Source organism: Lithobates pipiens, unplaced genomic scaffold (genome assembly GCF_037356315.1).
Source record: "Lithobates pipiens isolate NorthernLeopardFrog02 unplaced genomic scaffold, aLitPip1_a1.2 Scaffold_25, whole genome shotgun sequence".
Lineage (NCBI taxonomy): Eukaryota > Metazoa > Chordata > Amphibia > Anura > Ranidae > Lithobates > Lithobates pipiens.
This window is the reverse complement of record NW_027507787.1, coordinates 64848576-64864886: the sequence shown is the minus strand read 5'-3', so window position 1 is coordinate 64864886 and position 16311 is coordinate 64848576. Positions and strand designations below refer to the sequence as shown.

General features: G+C 43.4%; 1 protein-coding gene across 2 annotated transcripts in view; it reads right to left on the bottom strand.

Annotated features, from left to right (window-relative positions):
* MACROH2A2 (macroH2A.2 histone) overlaps window positions 1-16311 on the bottom strand; it is an 87447-nt gene that overhangs the window by 41476 nt on the left and 29660 nt on the right. The window contains exon 1 of one of the 2 annotated variants that reach the window (XM_077454566.1): window positions 2124-2226. The exons of the other annotated variant lie outside the window; for it this stretch is intronic. The gene's annotated coding sequence lies outside the window, so the exon portion shown is untranslated. Of the gene's footprint in view, window positions 1-2123; window positions 2227-16311 lie in introns of those variants that run through there. 2 annotated transcript variants of the gene reach the window in all.

Below are 16311 nucleotides of genomic sequence, written 5' to 3'. Positions count from 1 at the left end.
TGTCCAGCGTTTCTAAAGCAGTTTTCAGCTTTCTAGTGTGCCTGAAGCCTCAACATTGAAACTTGGGTAGGTGCACACAAACTTTTTTTTTTTAAAACAATGTACAACCCCAATTCCAAAAAAGTTAGGGTGCTGTGTAAAATCTACATAAAAACCCAATGCAATCATTTGCAAATCTCAAAAACCCATATTTTCATCACAATCATGAATAAATGTACCAATCTAAGAAAATAAATAGGCAATTTTGAAATTGATGGCAGCAATCCATCTCAAAAAAGTTGGGACAGGACAACAAAAAGCTGGCAAAGTACAACCCCAATTACAAAAAAATGTTGGAACAGGACCATGTTTACCACAGTGTAGCATGCCCACTTTTAACACTCCTCACGTCCACGCTATAGCTGAATGATGGCTACCGTGTGGACCTACATTACCGGGATGCCATCATGACACACGAGCTGCCTGCCCGCCCCCTGGGGGGGGGGGGCGTAAGCAGCACGCTCTGTGATCACCGAGTCAATGAGACTCGGCTGATCACAGATCGGAGTAAGGGGCCGATCCCAGCCCCTTACCATGTGATCAGCCGTCAACCAAGGACAGCTGATCATGTGATGTAAACAGAAGATCGGTAATCGTTTTATCTCCTTGCGAGAGAAAAAGCCGATCACCAGCTTCTGTGAAATGGACATCGGTCACAAAGAGGAAGAGCCAGAGTCACCTCATCTGTGCCCACCAGTGCTGCCTGCCAGTGCCATGAATCAATGCTCACCGGTATCACGAATCAATGGCCATCAGTGCCTCATCGGTGCCACCTAGCAGTGTCACCTACCAGTGCCCATCGCTGCCACCCAGTGCCACCCATCAATTTTCAGTCTTTGTTTTTCTTTTTTAACAAAAATAAAAAATCCAGCAGTGATTGAATATCACCTAAAGAAAGCTCTATTTAAGGGAAGAAAAATTCAAAAAATGTAATTTTGGTACAGTGTTGACCACGCAATGGTCATTAAAAGTGTGACAGCACTGAAAGCTGAAAAATGGTCTGTGTAGGAGGGAGGTTTAAAGGGTTAAAGTGGAGGTTCACACAAAAATTGATCCTCCGGTTTTCTGAACCCTCCCCCCTCCGGTGTCACATTTGGCACCTTTCAGGGGGGAGGGGGTGCAGATACCTTTCTAAGACAGGTATTTGCATCCACTTCTGGTGCATAGACTCCCACGGGAGTCTACGCCTCTTCCCGTCCCCCCGCGCTGTCTGCTGGGACACAAACGAGACCTAGGAGATATCGGGGACCAGTCAAGACGCACAGCGTGACTCACGCATGTGCAGTAGGGAACCGGGCAATGGAGCCACAACGCTTCACTTCCTGATTCCCTCACTGAGGATGGCGGCGACAGCTGCCGAGAGCCAAGCGATTGATTGGCTTTGGCTGCTGACATCGCTGGACCCTGGGACAGGTGAGTGTCCATTTTTTTTTTTTTTTTTTTTTAGGTGGACCTCCTCTTTAAGTCCCCAGTAAGCAAGTGGTTAATGTCTAGAAACTGAGAAGTCCAGTTGGAGTTTTTGAGGAGGAATGTTGTCCCATGTTTGCCTGAGCATATGCTTCTCTAAAACCTGGATATAACTTTCAGCATTGATGGTGCCTTTCCAAATGTACAAGATGCCCATTCCATATGCACTAATGTGCCCCCATACCATCAGAGATGCCAGCTTTTGAACTGAGCATTGATAACAAGATGAAATGAAGGCCCTTTGACCCCACAGGGAAAGGGAGCCTTGACTGATGGAGGCATGGCTAGGAACTGGGTGTGGTTACACACAATATGTAAGGTAGCACAAAAACAATTGGCTACTTAGATGTGGGGTAAGGAGGCAGAGTCTGAACTCTTGTAAAACTGTTCACTGAGTTTTCCATATGAGCTGTGAGTAATCGCAACTGAGAAGAGTTGCCCACACTCCCACCCTGACTAGGATGTTGGTCACAGCTTTCTCAGCGTTTTTTCTCCCTTGCCAGTGTTAAAAGTAGCCTTAACGGGTTTAAAGTCTGTCCAGCACTCATGGTAAAGACAGGCCCTTCAAAGGAGAAGTATGGGGAAGCAAAAATAGGTAGTACATGCTACCCTCATACCTCCACTATATTTCTTTCTTTCCTCAGTCCTTTAGTATTTGTAGAATAGCCTTTTGAAGAGTGCAGAATCAGCCTCTAACGGTTCTCTCTCTGTTCAAAAGTTTCCAGGGGGGGAAATACAGCTCCACAATCCAGACACTCCTTTACTCCCTCCCTCTGGAGGAGATGCAAGTGTGATTGGTGAAGAGGTGCACACCAAAGCTGCTATCGGGAGTGAGCACGTTCTTCACGTGCCTCTGTTTCCATGGCAGTGTGTCCCCAGCTAAAACCCGGAAGTAGAGGCAGCGTGACACAAGCACTCCATTTTCCTCACCTCCCAGCAGCTGGACCATGTTTCTGGCTCTTATCTGCAAGCCTCCAACACCTCCTTCAGTGGGCTTTGATGTTACTGTGTCCTCCAAATTCCCTCTCCCCTTCCCCCTCACTCATTCAAAGTCCATGTCAGTGTCTCCTCCAGCCGATGGGGGAGGGGGGGAGTGTCACTGAACACTTCCCATGTCCAGCTATGAACACAGGTAAGCTTTCTTAACACAAAAACAAAAAAGCAGCGCTCTATGGGACCAGCATAAAAACTTGCAGACCTTTAGCCAAGTAAAGTTAATTTATTTGATGCACACTTGAATTAAAAACAACTGTCAATGATAATAAAATTGTAGAGATTTGCAAAAGCAGTCATAAAAAGCAATTGCCATTGTTGATATATTGTGAAAGAAATAAGCATGATACCACCAAGAAGGGTTAATATCAGCTAGTTGGCTTCAACTCTCGGTCATAAAGGTAGACAACCGGATCTCTGGAAGGAGCCACCAGGGTGGAAAAACCAGGGCCGTGGCTGTAAATCCAATGGCTGGTCGCAAGGTTCAAACCCATAACGAGGTGTGTGTTGTAGTGCGCTCCGCACCAGCCTACGCATATGTACATAGAAGGCTCCATGACCGCAATCACATAGAACAATCTGAATAGCCAATAAAATGATAAAAATCGCAATATTAGCGCTAATTGTTTTACAGTAAATGTAGGCAATACTGACAAAAGCCAGAGTTGTATCCTTTGCATTATAATTTTAGAATATAGGTAGAATATAATACACTGTACAGAGCACTATCACTGACCTCTACACTCACTAATGCCTGCTGCGAATCCTGAATGTTTGCGGAGATCGTTCTGTCTGCAACAGGGAGGAGGGAGTGGCAAGGGGGGAAGAGGAGGAAGAGCAGCTCTGTGTATTGTCTGAGGTATCACAGAGGAGAAGGAAGGGGGTGAATCCAGACTCCCATTGTCGGTATGATGCTTCAAGAAAGTCTGTAGACACTCCCACAGGTAATTAACTCTATTTTAACAACAACAGTACACTTCTCAGAGAGCACAAAGGAGGGGGGGTGCCAGGTTACTGAGTGGAGGTGTTGGGTCTTTAAGTCTATAGTCTTCAGCAGTCAAATCCCTCACTTTAGTCGGCGCCCATTGTGAAAAAGAATGTAAAATTTTGGTTCATGTGACCACAGAACAGTTTTCCACTTTGCAACAGACCATTTTAAATTAGCTTTGTCCCAGTGAATACAGCAGCATTTCTACTTTATGTTCAGATATAGCTTCTTCTTTGCATGTCCGCCTCTGTTCACATGTATCCGTACATCCAGTGGTTACCTGAGGATTAGCCTGGAGGCAGACAGATTTTGTCCAGGCCAGTCATTTGTCCCTAACCACTTAAAGCGGAGTTCCACTCACTTGTGCAACTTGTTCCTAAAGGAATGACCACCCCTCCACCACTAGTTTTTGGATAACATTTCCCCCCCCCCCCCCCTTTCTTGCCTTATAGGAAGTACCTTGTGTACTTCCATCTCAGCCTCGCCATGGCCCAGGGCGTCATATCCTGCTGCTCCCCCACTGCCTTCTGGAACCTGTGTGTGTCCCAGAAGATGACGGGGCCATTGTCTCTGTGGCGGATTCGCCGCAAGATCCCTTTTATCGGTGGCGGGAGAGGGTCCCCCCCTCCCGCCGCGCTCTGGTGCCCTCCGCCGCTTACCGGACTCGCCTGCATCGGCAGAGGCAATCCGATCTTTCTCCCTGTATGATATGGAGCCGAGTGAGGGGGAAGATGGCCCCTACCCAGCTCCATACCATTGCAGGGTGGAAGCGTTGTCAAAACCTTACTTCTGCCCATACCTCTTAAAGGGACATTTAAAAAAAAAAAAATAATAATTCAAAACGACATTTATTTTATTTTAGTGTAAATAAAAGATCTGAATTATTTTTGACTCCAGATCGCATATCATGCTTTTTTGTTTACATTCCTTGTAATAGGAATAAAAGTGACATTTTTTTTTTTTTAAAGAACAGTGTAGAAATAAAGAATAAAAAGTGCAGAAGTGAAGGCATATGTGAGTAGGGACTGCGCATGTTAACTGTGTTCAAACCACACATGTGAGGTATCACCGCGATCATTAGAGTGAGAGCAATAATTCTATCCCTAGACCTCCTCTGTAACTCAAAACATGCAACCTGTAGAATTTTTTGAACAACGCCTATGGAGATGTTTAAGGGTAAAAGTTTGTCGCCATTCCATGCAATTTTGAAGCGTGACATGGTGGGTATTAGAGGTCGACCGATATATCGGCCGGCCGATATATCGGCCGATATTTGCCGTTTTTTAAATAATCGGCATCGGCCGATTGTGCTGATAAAAAGCCGGGACTTTGAAATGACTTCTGTATAGAAGTCAGTGTGAGTTGCCTGAGTCGTCATAGCAACACTTTCCTCCTCTCTGGGCAGACTGCCAAGAAAAGAACTAAATGATACAATGTTTACACTTCTGAATGAATGAAGTCATCTCTGTGTGTAGAAGTTCTCAGTTTAACCATTTAAAGACTAAATCTTTTCTGACACTTGTTGCTTACAAGTAAAAATCCTGTATTTTCTGCCAGAAAATCACTTAGACCCCCCCAAAAATTATATATATTTTTTTAGCAGAGATCCTAGGGAATAAAATAGCGGTTGTTGCAATATTTTATGTCACACGGCATTTGCACAGAGGTCTTTCAAATGCATTTTTTTGGGAAAAAAATACACCATTTAAAAAATAAAAATAAAATAAAAACAGTAAAGTTAGCCCTTTTTTTTTTTTTTTTGTCCAAAAGTTTTGACTACCCGTTTTTATTTAATATATAGTTTTTTTGTTTTTTTTTATCTAGATCATACATACAAGTAAACTGATTGGAGGTTTGTTTTGTTTAATAAATGTTTAAAGCGGGAGTCCGCCGGGACTCCGCGTTTTTTTTTTTTTTTAAAGCCAGCAGCTACAAATACTGCAGCTGCTGACTTTTAAAATAGTGACACTTACCTGTCCAGCGCGCCCGCGATGTCGGCACCCAAAGCCGATCTCTAGATCGACACTCGAGTGCTGCCGCCGCCGCCATCTTGGGTATGGGAATCAGGAAATGGAGCCTTTCGGCTTAATTTCCCGGTTCCCTACTGCGCATGCGCGAGCCGCGCTGCGCAATGAGGACGGTCCCCGCTGCCTCTGGGATCTGTGTGTTTCCCAGCAGGCAGCGGGGCACTTGCGGAAGGGGGCGGGCACTTGCGGAAAGGGGCGTAATGTACGCCCCTTTCCGCAGAGAGCTAGCCCGGAAGTGGGTGCAGTTACCTGGATTATCCAGGTAACTGCACCCCCCTCCCCCCTGAAAGGTGCCAATTGTGGCTCCGGAGGGGGGGGAGGAATCCGATGAGCGGAAGGTCCATTTTAGGGTGGACCTCCGCTTTAAGTGTAAGAAATTTTCTGTATCACTTATGAAGGCTGCTTTCACACTGGAGCGGGCAGACGTTGATGGTAAAACGCAAGTTTTAGCGGCTCTTTACCATCATTTTAGCGGTGCTATTTGGCTGCTAGTGGGGCACATATAACCCAGCTAGCGGCCAAGGAAGAGGTTAAATGCGCCCATGAAGCACCGCTGCCAAATCGCATTGCATGCGCTTCGGCAGTGGTGCCCATTCATATCAATGGGCAGGAGTGGTGGAGGAGCGGTATACACCACTCCAAACGTGCTGCTTGCAGGACTTTTTTTTTTAAGATCCTGCCAGCGCATCGCCTCAGTGTGAAAGCACTCTGTCTTTCACACAGACTGCAGGGGAGCCATTTTGCAGGCACTTTACAGGCGCTATTTTTAGCCCAAAAGCGCCTTAAAAAACGCCCCAGTGGGAAAGGTGTGTTAGATCAAGGGGGATTAAAAATAAATAAATAAAATAAAATCGGCCTAACATATCGGCCCAAAAAAATCGGCATCATATATCGGCTATCGGCCGCCATGATTTGTAAATATCGGCATCGGCATCGGCCAGAGAAAAACCCATATCGGTCGACCTCTAGTGGGTATCAATTTACTAGGCGTAACATCATCTTTCGCAAAAAAAAATAATAAAATTGGTGCCTAATTTTTTAAAATTAAAAAATGTGTATTTTTTTTCCCCCAAAAAGTGCGCTTGTAAGAACTGCACAAATACCGTGAGACAAAAAGTTTTGCAACAACCGCCATTTTATTCTCTAGGGTGTTAAAAAAAAAAATAATAATAATATATATACTGTTAAGTAATTTTCTAGCAAAAAAACAGTTTTAAACCAGGAAACACCAAATCTCAAAACGAGGCTCTGTCCTTAAAGCGGGAGTCCACCGGGACTCCGCGTTTTTTTTTTTTTTTTTAAAAAGCCAGCAGCTACAAATACTGCAGCTGCTGACTTTTAAATAGTGACACTTACCTGTCCAGCGCGCCCGCGATGTCGGCACCCGAAGCCGATCGCTCGCTCGGCTGCCGGGTCCCGCCGCCATCTTGGGTATGGGAATCAGGAAATGGAGCCTTTCGGCTTCATTTCCCGGTTCCCTACTGCGCATGCACGAGCCGCGCGGCGCAATCCGGACGGTCCCCGCTGCCTCTGGGAGCTGTGTGTTTCCCAGCAGGCAGCGGGGCACTTGCTGAAGGGGGCGGGCGCTTGCGGAACGGGGGCGTAACCTACGCTCGTTCCGCAGAGAGCTAGCCCGGAAGTGGGTGCAGTTACCTGGATTATCCAGGTAACTGCACCCCCCTCCCCCCTGAAAGGTGCCGATTGTGGCGCCGGAGGGGGGGGGGATTCCGATGAGCGGAGGTCCATTTTAGGGTGGACCTCTGCTTTAAGTAAACTTCCTCTGCAGACATTTACCTATAGATAAGCCTATAATAAGGCTTATCTATATATAGATAGCGTAAATATCTCCTAAACATGTACCATTTAGGAGATATTCATCACATGCATCCAGTGAAATCACTGGAGCATGCACTCTGAAGGAACGGCCATGGGTCCGGTTCCTTTCCGAGCACAGTGCCGTATACGGCGGGAGTGATGTCATCGCGGCTCCAGCCACTCACAGCACCAGAGCCTGTGAGCCTGGAAAAAAAGCCAGAGAAAATGTCAGCAGCCATCTCAGCAGTGTGTGGGCACCAGGGGAAGGCTTTGTTCTAGGGCACATATTTCATAATGAGCTAGTATGCGATGCATACTAGCTCATATGCCTTTGCCTTACAAGTTTTTTTTTTTAAAGAGTTTACAATGTCTTTAACCACTTCAGAACCAGAAGCATTTACCCCCCTTCCTGACCAAGCCCTTTTTTGTGATACGGCACTGCGTCGTTTTAACTGACAATTGCGCGGTCGTGCGACCCTGTAAGGGAATAGACTTATGACATTTTTATTATAAATTTTTTTTTTTTATTATTATTAGTAATGGTGGCGATCTGCGATTTTTATCGTGACTGCGACAGATCGGATACTTTTGACACCATTTTGGGACCATTGGCATTTATACAGCGATCAGTGCTATAAAAATGTACTGGTTACTGTGTAAATGTCACTGGCAGGGAAGGGGTTAAACACTAGGGGGCAATCAAGGGGTGAAATTTGTTCCCTGGGCGTATTCTAACTGTAGGGGGGATGGGTTCACTAGAGCATGACAGAGATCACTGCTCCTGATCGCTGGGAGCACTAGATCCCTCTCATGTTGTTAGGCAGAACAGGGAAATGCCTCTCCGTGTCATGATCGCGGGCCACTGGCGGACACAGAGTCCGTGGGACCTGCGGGCTATCGCCCGCCAGCCGCTGACAACGCACTGGTAAGTCGTTTTGCGCACCCGTGCCATTTGGCTGGCGTATATTGGCGTCAGCTGGTCGTCAAGTGGCTAATGTGCAGAAACAAACAGAGGCAGACAGTCGCAGCCCCGTCAGCCTGTCATTGCTTTGTACAGGTTTTGCCAGGCACAGCTGTTGCCAGAAATCAGCTTTAGTGTTACTAAACCCACAACAGTAAAAATCAGTCTATATATGCAGTAAAGCATGCTTGTTTTTCTCACTGTGGAACCCAAGTTAATCCTCTGCATTGTTTAAAAATGTGGTTTAATCCTGTCTTCTCTGATCCTATCCTTCCACTGTCCCCAATCCATCTCCTGATAAGACAGAGCCTTTGGAATCACTCTGCACATGCTTAGTTTGTTGTTTACTACTGGAGAGTTTTTGTTTTTTTTTGTGGACAAGTGCATGTGATCGTCGTAGAGCCAATCAGCACTGTCCACACAATGGGTCAGGAGTGATGCAGCCTCAAAAGACAGTCAGAGTAGAATTAAAACTCCTCCTACAAGCTTTAACCAGACACTGATAGAAGTCACAAGACTGCTATAATTGCTGATGAGAAAAGGTATTTTGCAGTTTATATTTACTAAAATAATTGCATTCCCATGTTCTGTGGGAGACCAGATATAGTGAATGCAGGGTCCTGGGTGTAGTAACACTTTAATAGCAGCTTTGATCGTGGCCTAAAATGACCAGAATGAAACAGCTTACACACCCTTTAAACTGCAAAAGGCTCCAGGTAACCCATAGATGTATTTTACTGCCATCACTTTGCAGTCATGTCTGAAAAGTACTGTACTGAGAAATGTGTAACTGAGGAAGTTTTCATATGCGAGAGATTTCCTTCACCGTTGTTTGCTATGCAGGGTGCAGGAGCACAGGATGTGGGTGCGGTTAGGCCTGGGTGACATAAATCACATTGTCACCAGCTAAATTTCCTTGCAATGCAAACTCAAAAATGTAACAGTTCTGTTAACTTCCATACTAGAACTCCTTTAACAGTCATTTAAATCACCACAAAGCTTGTGCTGTGAAGGGAGGGAATTTAAAGAACTTCAGGCTGTAAGGTCACTGAAAACTCCGTACACTCCTTAGAAAAAAAAAAAAAAAATTTCATTTGGGCTGGCCCAATAATTTATTAAACCACTGAAAACGGAAAGTGATACTAGAAATATGTGCTGAAATAACAGACCTCCACGGTATTGCATCCATATGTAGTTTTAAGTCAAGTAGGCTAGCTCATATGCCAGTATTCAGTTCAACTATTTCATTATAAGACGGTCGCAATTAAAGTGGTTGTATACCCCCAATGCGAAAGTTGTACCTATGGGTAAGCCTATAAAAAGGCTTGCCTATAGGTACTGTAAATATCTACTAAACTTGGGCCATTTACCTTGTAGTGCGCCGATGATGTCATCGGTGCATGCGCTGTGAAGAAACTGCCCTCTGTGCCGTTTTTTCACTAGCAAGCGGCGTGATCGGCGGCTCCCTCACGCATGCGCGGGATTGACATTACGGGACTTCAATTGCAGGCAAGTGGCACATAATGGGCTAGTTTGCGATGTATACTAGCCCATTATGCTTTCATTTTGCAGGGGAAAAAAAAGGGGGGGGGGGAAGTAAAACCCATTGGGCTTTATTTCCTCTTTAATGGAAAGGGGCAGAAAAAAATAAATAAATAAAACACAAAAGAATAAAAACCACAAAAAAAAAAAAAAAAAAGAAACACTCTCCACAAAACCACAGCAACAACAAACTCATTGCCTATGTGCCCTGTTCACAATTCAATGCAGGTGTCATGTGCAGTGCGATGCATCGGGTTCAAATGCTACATGAATGTACTTTAATGCAAAACAATGCATGTAAATGCACATCAACGAAATGCAAATCTTTTGAGTAAATAAAAGTTTTTTTATTATTTTAGCCCTTGCAAAGACCTAAAGAAATTTAAACGTGCATAGAAATGTGTGCCAACGCTTGTTAAAATGAGCGTTACCGCACATAAAAAATTCATGCCAACTGAAGGCAAAGCACGTCTATTTTTAAAGCAATTTCAGGCATTTTAACACACGTTTAGGTCTGCCTAGGCCCCTAAATAGAAGAGGAGAAACAACAGCAAGAAAAAGTGATCACTATATTTGCACTTTGAATGCGCGAGAGCGGTCGTTCTGTGCCGCCGTCATGATGGTGGGTGGGCAGGAAGTGGTTAAAGTCCAAATATTAAAGCACAACTCTAGTCAATTTTCTCTGTTTTTAGGTACAGTGGAGAACGGCTGTAACCACTGTCAACTGTTTATCGCTATATGTGTTGGTCGATTTCTCCATAATGCTGACTGTACGCATATATGTGACAGCATGGCGGTGGGCTTTAATGCCAAGCGTAGTACATACATGTACATGAATGCCAAATGTACATACATGCACATACACTCACCGGCCACTTTATTAGTTACACCTGCTTGGTAACACAAATTGCTAAATCAGCCAATCAAATGGCAGCATCTCAATGCATTTAGGCTTCTAAACATGGTGAAGACGACTTGCTGAAATTCAAACTGACCATCAGAATGGTCGTGGTGGTTGTGGTGAGGCCAGACGGGTTGGTCTGAGTATTCAAAAAACTGCTGATCTACTGATATTTTTGCACACAACCATCTCTAGGGTGTACAGAGAATGAGCCGAAAAAGAGAAAATATCCAGCGAGCGGTAGTTGTGTGGATAAAAATGCCTTCTGGATGTCAGAGGAAAATGGGCAGGTTGGAGATGATAGAAAGGCAACAGTAAAGCAAATAACCCCTTGTTAAAAGCAAGGTAGGCAGAATATCATCTCTGAATGCACAAGGCATTGAACCTTGAAGCAGATGGGCTACAGCAGCAAAATACTACACTGGGTGCGACTCCTGTCAGCTAAGAACAGGAAACCAAGGCTACAATTTGGGCGGCACAGTGGTTAGCACTCTCGCCTAGAAGTAAGAAGGGTCGCTGGTTTGAATCCCAACCACAACACTACCTGCCTGGAGTTTGCATGTTCTCCCTGTGCCTGCGTGGGTTTCCTCCGGGTACTCTGGTTTCCTCCCACAATCCAAAGACATGCAGGTAGGTTAATTGGCTTCTGTCCTAAATTGGCCCTAGTATATGAATGAGGACCTTGGATTGTGGGCTCCTTGAGGGTAGGGACAGACATGAGTGTGCAATGTACAGGGATAGGGACAATTGTAGACACTCACTCAGGTTGAACTGGTATCTTTATTCAACCTTACTAACTATGAAACTATGAATTTGCATAGGCTCACTAAAATTGGACAATAAAAGATCGGAAAAATGTTGCCTGGTCTGGCGAGTCTTGATTTCAGCTGCTACATTCAAATGGCAGGGTTAGAATTTGGCATAAACAACATGAATTCATGGATCCATCCTGCTTTGTATCATCGGTTCAGGCTGGTGGTGGTGGTGTAATGGTGGGGGGATATTTTATTGCCACACTTTGGGCCCCTTAGTACCAATTGAGCATCGTTTAAATGCCACGGCCTACTTGAGTATTGTTGCTGACCATGCCCATCCCTTTATGACTACAGTGTACCCATCTTCTGATGGCTCCTTCTAGCAGGATAATTCACCAAGTCATAAAATTCATATCATCTCACCACTGGTTTCTTGAACATGACAATGAGGTCACTGAACGCCAATGGCCTCCACAGTCACCAGATCTCAAGCCAATAGAGCACCTTTGAGATGTGGAGGAGATTTGCATCATGGATGTGCAGCCGACAAATCTGCAGCAACTGTGTGATACCATCATGTCAATATGGACCAAGATCTCAGGAATGTTTTCATCATCTTGTTGAATCTATACCACGAAGAATGAATGCAGTTCTGAAGGAAAAAAGGGGTCCAACCCTGTACTAGCAAGGTGTACCTAATAAAGTGGCTGGTGAGTGTATATGTGTACAGCTGGCCCTGCTCTTCTGTGCTGAGTGTGCGCTCAGCACGGGCAGAACTGTGGCCACCAACGGCTCCCAGTCAATGTTTCTTATCTTGAGCCAGTGGGATGGGTTCCGAGTCATATGATCACTGTGACATCCAATCACCCGACGGGAAAGCCCATGTAATGCTTGCAGTGTCACAAACTTTTCTTTCAAAACATTTTTATTAGCAAGTAATAAAATAATTACACAGTACGATATAGATTTTGTGCATGCGAAAATATTCGGTGTACAAGAAGTAAGCAATAACAATGGGACACAGTCCCTATAAAACAACATCAAAGAGAACAATGGTTTATGCAGTTCGGATTATAAAGGAGAGTAATACTCTAATTAAACAGTCAAGTGTCATATAATCCGGGAGCACCAGGGGAGGTAAAGAAGGTGACTCCCCGGACTAAGATCTATACGTTAGCGTAGAGTACAGGTACTGCGAGTGCCGCGATTTTCAGTAATAGGGGGATAGGATAGTGATAGAAGTTAGACTAGGAACAAGCAAAGGAATAAAGGAAGGAAAAGAGAGGAGAGGGAAGTAGAGAAGGAGAGAGAGGCTGTGGATCAACCGGCCCGCACGGGCCCCGGGCACATATAGTAAGGGTCTCTTTAATATGTTGAAGTTTAGATACCTATAAGGTCGGGGTCTAGGCCAAGGGGTAGAAAGTGTGCGATCCATGGCTGCCAGACCTTACGAAATCGGGGGATGCGATCTAAAATTTTCGCCTCAATTTTACAGTGAATCATTGCTTGCGTAACCCTATTTTTAACTTCGGGTATAGGGAGTAAAGGCATCTTCCAAGCCCTAGCAATCGTTTGCTTTGCAGCCGTTGTAAGTTGGAGAAATAGGGACAATTGGTTTTTAGTGCAATTGTGGGGTGCAAGATTAAGTAAGGCTAGAGATGGATCGGGTGGTATAGGGCATCCCAGAAGTAAGGATGCTATCTGGAATATAGCTGTCCAGAAACTTTGAACAATAGGACATGTCCACCAGATATGCAAATGAGTGCCTGCATCAGCACAGCCTCTAAAACAAGAGGCAGGATAACCCGGGACAAATTTAGCTATCCTAATGGGGAGTGTCACAAACTTTTAAAGAGCAAGCTCCGCCAGTTGAAAAGAGTTAATCAGACAGAACAGGAAGTGAAGAAAAATCTTCCCATTTCAGGTCTATTTGACTGGTGTGGGAAACCTCTCCAACGAGCATGCAGACTATAAACTACGTTTTCTTAGGCTTCATGTACATAGCACATTTTTACAACCTCTCCTGAATGATTTAACTTGACGGATAGTAACCGACGTTTAAAACATCAGTTTTGCCGCGTTTAGAAAAATTGTTTTTTTAAATAGCTAGAAATGAAAAACGCGGCTAAACGCGAGTTACCACGTTTGTCACTTGAAATGCCTGTAAACTCAGCTTCTGAATGCATTTTTTTTGCCTTCCAAAAAATGCTTCTAAACTCAACTGTCTAGAAACTACTGTAAATGACCCGGTGTATGTGTCCTGATAAGATAACAGAGGAGAATTCAGAGGCAGTTGAAAAAACCCTCCAACTGCTCCAAAATGTCAGTTTAGCAGCAGCAGTGGACATGAGGCTTAATAGTATGTGAGATTTGTCAGGAAGATTTAAAAGCTTGGTTAGAATGTTATTTCTGTCTGCGTCCCCATTAGGGAAGTTTACAATCACTTCCCCTTCTGGATAACGAAGTACAATTTATTGAAAGTTATTAGAGTTACAATTTTATGACAATGGTGCTGAATCTTAGGTCAGGACTGGAAGTGACAGTGGTATTTATGTCGTTTATCAAAGGATTCTTGAAATCTGACATTTTAGAAGACTAGTAGAGGAAATCTTACAGGATTATTTCAATCTGATCAGGGATGAAATAAAGATAAGGCTTCAAAGTTTGCCAGGGAACCTTAGACAAAGTTAAAAGAACAGGAGAGTACAAAGAACTAAGACTTCCAAGTCATCACCCAAGGCCAATACTACTTCAGAAAATTCATGGAACTATGGTGGGGTTTAACATTTAAAGTCTATGGGTTTATACTGTATAACAGAGATGCTAGACAAAAAAAGTGTTTGTACTTCACACTGCTTTGATTAAAAACAACCTTGAGGAACATCTTCCAAACAAGGGAGGTTGAAGTGAAGATTGATATTTATACAGTTTGTGGCTGAAAAAATAAATACAAGCCAACAGAATCTAGTCCTCTATTTAGCGCCGAAAGTCACCCAAGGAGTCATCTGGAGATCATCCACAGCTGATGTGACTTTACAAAAGTCTGAAGACGTTAGGAGGTAAACTTTGTAGATTTTAGCATCAATCCAACATCATGATCTTCAGCGCCTAAATATTTAAATCACCCCTATCAATCAGCAACAGATAACAGGTAATCCAATGTCCTAATCTGGATAGAAAAGAACTGTCAAAGTGTTGTGCCTCTGTGAAGCCCACAAGAGCAGGAGGACAGAACTAGAAGTCCAAACTAGAATTATTGATAAACCCCAGAATAGTTCACATGTTTCAACAGTAGGAGAATGGTTTCATAGACTTAATAAAATTGAAGAAACAGAGGAACCCATTATTATCTCTCTAGAACGACTTTCAAAGTTGATTTCTACCTGGCATTGCTTGTTTTACAAAACAATGGCTGCGTTTATGGACAGACGATAAGGTGATCTCTCCAGAGAATCTTTCACCCTTTTTTTGCTGTTCTTCCTTATGTATTACCTTCCGTAGGGTTTAATCCCCAAGGCGAAGAAACCCTTCCTCTTCTTATTTATTTGTTTGGTTCCCGTTTTGTTTTCTTTACTGCATCTTTCTATACCTGTATTTAGGCCACAACTATCTCACCTCTAAACATGTGCCTTCTGGAGCTAGAGTTTTGCAGGTCTTATTTTATGCTCATATTTTTCGATACTTCTGTATATAGGAATGTCATATTTGTCTCTGATGTTGAGCAGTTTAACACTGCAGCTGTTTCAGGGATTGTTAATCCATTTCCATTTTGTACCATTCTTATTCCTTTTGGAAACGGTTTTCCTTACGGATTGTCTGTAATGTTAACTTTTTCTACCTTTCCCAATAAAAAACTTTATGAAACAAAAGAAAGAACACATATGTATCAATACAATCTTTCTACTAAAACCTTATACCGATTATTATGAAAAATGCCATTAATCTATTCCTTATTTTGTAGACGCTTTAACTTTTGCGGAAACCAATCAATAGACGCTTATTGCAATTTTTATTTTATTTTTAACCATAAATATGTAAAAGAATACATATATTGGCCTAAACTGAGGAAGACTTTTTTATTATTTTATTTTTTTGGGGATATTTAAAAAAGTTAAAAATATTGATTTGTTTTCAAAATTGTCGCTCTTTTTTTGTTTATAGTGCAAAGATGATCAATTACTACCAAAAGAAAGCTATTTGTGGGTAAAAAAAAATAGGTACAGAGTCGCACGCAATTGTCATTTAAAGAGACGCAGTGCCATATCACAAAAAATGGACTGGACATTAAGGGGGTAACGCCCTCCAGTCTTTAAGTGGTTAATTAGTGTTTCTTTAAGAGCATAAAGCTTGTGATTGTTCATTAAATTACCTGTCAAAATGCTATGTTTAAAGCATGTAGTCTACCAGTATGGTCATTTGAAAACGTGCTGGAGGATTACTTGGTAATAAATGTTGCAGCATCCGTTACAATTTATAATGTGCTTGTAATTTTATTGTAAAGAGCTTTTTCTTTAAACTCCTTTCACACTGGAGGCATTTTTCAGGCGCTTTAAAGCTAGTGGGATGCTTTTAACGCTAGTGGGGTTAAAAGCATCCCACTAGCGCCACAAAAATGACGGTAATGCGCCACTCTTTCAGTGTGAAAGGGCTGTAAAGGTTCTATGAAACCTGAAAACCTTAAAGCAGAACTAAACCCTCCTATCCTTTGCAGCCAAGGAAGCTGCCATCTTAGCTTATGTTTGATTACAACTGCCATGGTGCTGCACATGTGATCAGTTATAACACCGGCCATTTGATGGTTTGACAGTTTGGTTGACAGCACA